This window comes from Oncorhynchus keta, chromosome 23, assembly GCF_023373465.1.
Source record: "Oncorhynchus keta strain PuntledgeMale-10-30-2019 chromosome 23, Oket_V2, whole genome shotgun sequence".
Taxonomy (NCBI): domain Eukaryota; kingdom Metazoa; phylum Chordata; class Actinopteri; order Salmoniformes; family Salmonidae; genus Oncorhynchus; species Oncorhynchus keta.
The window spans coordinates 8,969,192-8,975,377 of record NC_068443.1 but is presented as its reverse complement, the minus strand read 5'-3'; the positions used below and the strand labels follow the sequence as shown (position 1 = coordinate 8,975,377).

Sequence of the window (6,186 nt, the reverse complement as noted above, 5' to 3'; positions counted from 1 at the left end):
TCCATCCGAGTCCATTACGTTGTTTTCTCTCCACCAACAGCGTTTTGGGCAGAAAAAAGGCAGCCTGTGTCTTGAGTTATGTTTTTCCTGAAATATTGATGAAGGCTCCCCGCAGTTTGTGTGCAGCATTTTCCACTGTGGATATGAGTCTTTACTCCACGAGGTCATTAACACCTGCATGTTATTGGATGTGTGCACAATTATGTTTGAAACGATTTATGTTTTCTGAACTAGCTACAAAGTTGCCTGAGGCTTCAGCTCCCACCAAGCCACACAGGAGCTCCTTCTGCACCTAATCATGTTTGGTTTGTTGCAGTCTGAAGGGAATACCATGTTGTGACGTAATGGTGGGCCTCAACCTTAGTGTGTGTGTGTGTGCATGTGCCGAGTGTCTTAAATAGTACCATATTCCCTTTTGGTCAAATGTAGTGCACTACATAGGGAATAGGTGGCCATTTGTTTGTGTGTGTGTGTGTGTGTGCACAGTCAATGACGAATGTAACAGAATGAAAGACCCACCCACTGTTCCAATATTATTTCGTAACAGTGAAATGTTGTCCCATGGGGCGGAACCTGCTTTGGTAAATACATTATCAATGAGATGGTCAACACGATAACTTGTACACTCAGTGTATAAAACATTAAGAACACCTTCCTGATATTGAGCTGCACAGCCCCTCTTTTGCCCCTCGGGACATGTTCAATTAGTTGGGACATGGACTCTACAAGGCATCATTCCCCACAGTTGTGTCAAGTTGGCGGAGTGTCTTTTGGGTGGTGGACAATTCTTGATACACATGGGAAAGTGTTGAGCGTGAATAACCCAGCAGCGTTGCAGTTCTTGACACAACCCGGTGCGTCTGGAACCTACTACCAGACCCCGTTCAAAGGCACTTCAATATTTTATTGCCCGTTCAACCTTTGAATGGCACACATATACACAATCCATGTCTCAATTGTCTCGAGGCTTAAAAATCATTTAATCAGTCTCCCCCTTAATCTACACAGATTGAACAAGTGACATCAATAAGGGATCATAGCTGTCACCTGTGTTCATTTGGTCAGTCCGTCATGGAAAGGGCAGTGTTGTGTACCTTTTGCACATGTGCATTTTCAGAACACACATTGCCAACATTATTGCTTAGTATGATTGTTGCAAATGTCCTTTCTAATACTGCAAGGCAAAATTCAGATCTGGACTTGAAGACTGTTCGCTTTCTTCCTTTGTAATCAAGAACTGATTTCCACCTGGGAGGACACTAAATGGGTGCAATAGTATATTATAAAAAATGATGGTACACTGATTTGCATGATGGAACACTGATTTGCATGATGGAACACTGATTTGCATGATGGAACTCTGATTTGTATTCCTTCTTTTTTTTATCCAATCATACATGGCCAACTGTAAAAGCTGAAGTGCTCAGCCCTAGGCTATTTATATCATGTATATTGTCATGTTTTTGTGTGTGAAAATGTATAGTTTCTTCATTCTCAATAGAACCAAATAGTAGACACCGTTTAGTTTGCTGAAAGAGTGAGAGCTCGATATATCGGATGCTTTTCTGATATTTACAAGTTATTAAATGATTACAAATTCACTTATAATCATATTTTACAGATGGAGCCCTCTGTGTTGGGCAATCATGTCACATGACCTGGGTTTTAACCTTAAAATAAAAAGCTTTTTCATGAAACTGTTCCCTTTTCATTTCAGATCCAGCTCCATCCTCAGACAATTTCTTTCATTTTTTTTTTGTGTAATCATCTTTTCTGGAAAAGGCATAAAAAAATCAAGTATAAAATGTAGTTCATGTGACATGATAGCCAGAAACACAAATCCATGTTTATAGAGCACATATATTGGTCTGCATCACATACATTTTTCTCTGAGGCTGAAGATCTTCAGCTTGGCCCGTAAGACCCTCACAAACCTTTACAGATGCACAATTGAGAGCATCCTGTTGAGCTGTATCACTGGCTGGTACAGAAACTGCACCGCCTGCACCTGCAGGGCTCTCCAGAGGGTGGTGCGGTCTGCCCTCCAGGACACCTAGAGCACCCAATGTCACAGGAAGGCCAAAAGATCATTAAGGACATTAACCACCCGAGCCACGGCCTGTCCACCCCACTATCATCCAGAAGGCGAGGTCAGTACAGGTGCATCGAAGCTGGCACCGAGGGAATGAAAAACGGCTTATTCTCAAGGCCATCAGACTCTTAAATAGCCATCACCAGCCAGCAACCACCCGGTTCCTCAACTCTGCACCGTCGAGGCTGCTGCCCTTTGTACATAGACATGGAATCACTGCAATTTAATAATGGAACACCAGTCACGTTAATGTTTACATACCGTTTTACTCATTTCCTATGTATATATTCTACTGTACTGTAGTCAATCCCGCTCCGACATCGCTCATCCTAATATTTATATATTAATTCCGTTATTTTAGTTTTAGGTTTGTGTGTATTGTTGTGAATTGTTAGATACTGCTACACTGTTGGAGATAGGAACTAAAGCATTTCGCTAATAACATTGCTAATTTTGTGTTTGTGACCAATTCGATTTGATTTATAGATTACATCAAAGACGTTCGCTTGTCCCTCGGATGAAACAAACAGGGACTGATATCGCCATATTGGCGCTGAATAGTGATGCGCACCTATCGGTCTGTCCGAGAAAAGCAGCCAAGTGGTCCTGATGCTGCGTTATGTCATGAGGATGGTCAATACGGTTAGAAAGGCAGAATATAAACACGCTTTTCATCCAATGGTGAGGCTCAGTCTCTGTGGCGCAATGGAATAGCGCGCTGGACTTCTAATCCAGAGGCTCCGGGTTCGAGTCCCGGCAGAGATGGGTTTGCTAAGGAGCTGGTCTGCTTTTTAGAAAAAATAAATGTACTAAATTGGCCAATTGAAGCATACTTTTATTGCATTATACATGCAATTCTGTCCATTCTAATGTATGTTTAGTATCCAAATGTGGCGCTGGATACACGGCTTAGATAATGCCATTTTTATTTAAAATGAAATATGTAATCTCCATAACAGATAGATGCTTTTGGGTTTCTCCCGCCCACACATTGTATTCCACTTACAATCAGTTCTCATCGCAGCACCGGGGTATCGTTATCAGGGAGGTATGCACAATGCATGCTGCACTCGGTAGGCTGACCCTCCTCATCAAACACTTTACATCGGAAGACTACAGCTTCAGCTCAACATTTTGTTAAGTCCCGACACCCATCTCTTTCCATTCACCCCCCTCTCCCCTCCACCACGTATCCTTTCTTTCGTGTGATCTGAATTCATTCACACATTCATCCACAAGTCAATATAATATAGGCTATAGGCCTACCCTCTCGGACTACCAGTATGTGAAAAATTATGATAATTTTAATTATAGGCAAAAATGAGTGTCTTTTAATTATACATTTGGTCTAAGCCATATTTTACAAAAAAATGAACAAAAACTCACATTGAACATGGGACTCATTACAAACACACGCACGCGCCTGTGTGCAAATGTTTTTTAATTACACAAATTAAATAGTAGACCATTCTAGGTCTAAATCATCATCATAATAGTCATCATAATCTCTAAAAAGCCCAAATGACAACTGTACGTTGCTGATGAGGATACATACAGGAAAGAGCGCGCAACGACAACTCGTGGCGGCGCGCTTCTGTTTTCAGCACCTGGAGCTGTCCTGCGCTCTCATACCCGGTCAGTGACTTTCTGTTGTTGCTGTATAGAGCCTTGAATTTCAGTCTTCTCTAACAGCGAATTCAACAACCACATTTGAATTATAACGGATGTATAAAAGCTGGAATGAGTAGGCATAAGAAGGCCTGTGTCTATATTTAATTTTAAATAGAGGCATTACATTTAGAAAAAAACATTCCTGCTGCTACTTCAGCTGTCTGGTGATCCCCTCTCCTATCTCCGCCCAGTTTAAGATTGATTTTTTTCCTGCCTTCTGCTTGTCGCCTATGGTGATAGGGCTTTTCGTGCCTCCGCGCCAGCCACCACTTTAACCCCATGTCTCCCCCTACACACGAACTAATCCGCATGCAAAACTAATCCTTAATCCCCTCGCGAGTTGAACGCCCCCCACCCCACCCTCCTCCACTGAACACCCACCAGTACAGTCTGTCGGGCCTTGAGCGTTGTGACTCCACTCAGAAAGACAACGTCTCACGCTGTCAGTCAAAAAGGCTACTCCCTAACGGAAAGCAGAGAAAAACATTGATTCATGACTGATGAAGCTAGACCTAACTCTTATCTATGGGCATTGGGGACTAGCCTACTACCACTACCTAGGCTATTACATCTATAATAATGGAGAAACTAGATAAAAGAAGAACAATTCAGAAAAAACAATTAGTCTATTATTTTTAGATGACATGACAAATAACATATTTGGGCATAGGATACAGTCTATATGAATATGACATCTCAGCTTTTCTTTCTCCAATATACACTATATGACCAAAAGTATGTGGACACTTGGTTGTCTAAAATGTAATTCCAAAATCATGGGCATTAATATGGAGTTGGTCCCCTCTTTGCTGCTATAACAGCCTCCACTCTTCTGGGAAGGCTTTCCACTAGACGTTGGAACATTGCTGCTATAACAGCCTCCACTCTTCTGGGAAGGCCTTCCACTAGACGTTGGAACATTGCTGCTATAACAGCCTCCACTCTTCTGGGAAGGCCTTCCACTAGACGTTGGAACATTGCTGCTATAACAGCCTCCACTCTTCTGGGAAGGCTTTCCACTAGACGTTGGAACATTGCTGCTATAACAGCCTCCACTCTTCTGGGAAGGCCTTCCACTAGACGTTGGAACATTGCTGCTATAACAGCCTCCACTCTTCTGGGAAGGCCTTCCACTAGACGTTGGAACATTGCTGCTATAACAGCCTCCACTCTTCTGGGAAGGCTTTCCACTAGACGTTGGAACATTGCTGCTATAACAGCCTCCACTCTTCTGGGAAGGCCTTCCACTAGACGTTGGAACATTGCTGCTATAACAGCCTCCACTCTTCTGGGAAGGCTTTCCACTAGACGTTGGAACATTGCTGCTATAACAGCCTCCACTCTTCTGGGAAGGCCTTCCACTAGACGTTGGAACATTGCTGCTATAACAGCCTCCACTCTTCTGGGAAGGCTTTCCACTAGACGTTGGAACATTGCTGCGGGGACTTACTTCCATTCAGCCACAATAGCTATAGTGAGGTAGTGCACTGATGTTGGGCGATTAGGCCTGGCTCGCAGTCGGCCTTACGATTAATCCCAAAGGTGTTTGATGGGGTTGAGGTCAGGGCTCTGTGCAGGCCAGTCAAGGTCTTCCACACCAACCTTGACAAACCATTTCTGTATGGAACTCACTTTGTGCACGGGGGCATTGCTATGCTGAAACAGGAAAGGGGCTTCCCCAAGCTGTTGCCACAAATTTGGAAGCACAGAATCGTGTAGAACGTCATTGTATGCTGTAGCGTTAAGATTTCCCTTCACTGGAACTAAGGGGCATAGCCTGAACCACGAAAAACAGCCCAGGCCATTATTCCACCCCCACCAAATATTATATTGGCACTATGCATTCTGGCAGGTAACGTTCTCCTGGCATCCGCCAAACAGAGATTTGTTTGTCGGAATGACAGATTGTGAAGTGTGATTCATCACTCCAGAAAACGCGTTTACACCGGTCCAATGGTGACACTCCAGCTGATGCTTGGCATTGCACATGGTGATCTTAGGCTTGTGTGCAGCTGCTCGGTCATGGAAACCCATTTCATGAAGCTCCCGATGAACAGTTCTTTGTGCTGATGTTGCTTCCAGAGGCAGTTTGGAACTCGGTAGTGATTGTTGGAACAGAAGACAGACCATTTTTAAGTACATAATTGGCAGTCCCGTTCTTCTAGCTTGTGTGGTCTACCACTTTGCGGCTGAGCAGTTGTTGCTCCTAGATGTTTCCACTTCACAATAACAGCACTTCCAATTGACCCGGCAGCTCTGTTTGTCTATGGAGATTGCATGGCATGTGGTCGATTTTATACACCTGTCAGCAACAGGTGTGGCTGAAATATCAGAATCCACTGATTTGAAGGGGTGTCCACATACTTTTTTTTAATAGTGTCTCTATTTCTATCTCCCCTGCATGTATATCCCTCTCACAGGCA

At 43.5% G+C, this 6,186-nt stretch overlaps 1 non-coding gene across 1 annotated transcript; it reads left to right on the top strand.

The window, feature by feature from the left end:
- The first annotated feature begins 2,783 nt into the window (after positions 1-2,783).
- Positions 2,784-2,857, top strand: trnar-ucu (transfer RNA arginine (anticodon UCU)). The gene has a single exon. It is a non-coding gene; the product is annotated as a tRNA-Arg (tRNA).
- The last annotated feature ends 3,329 nt before the right edge of the window (positions 2,858-6,186 follow it).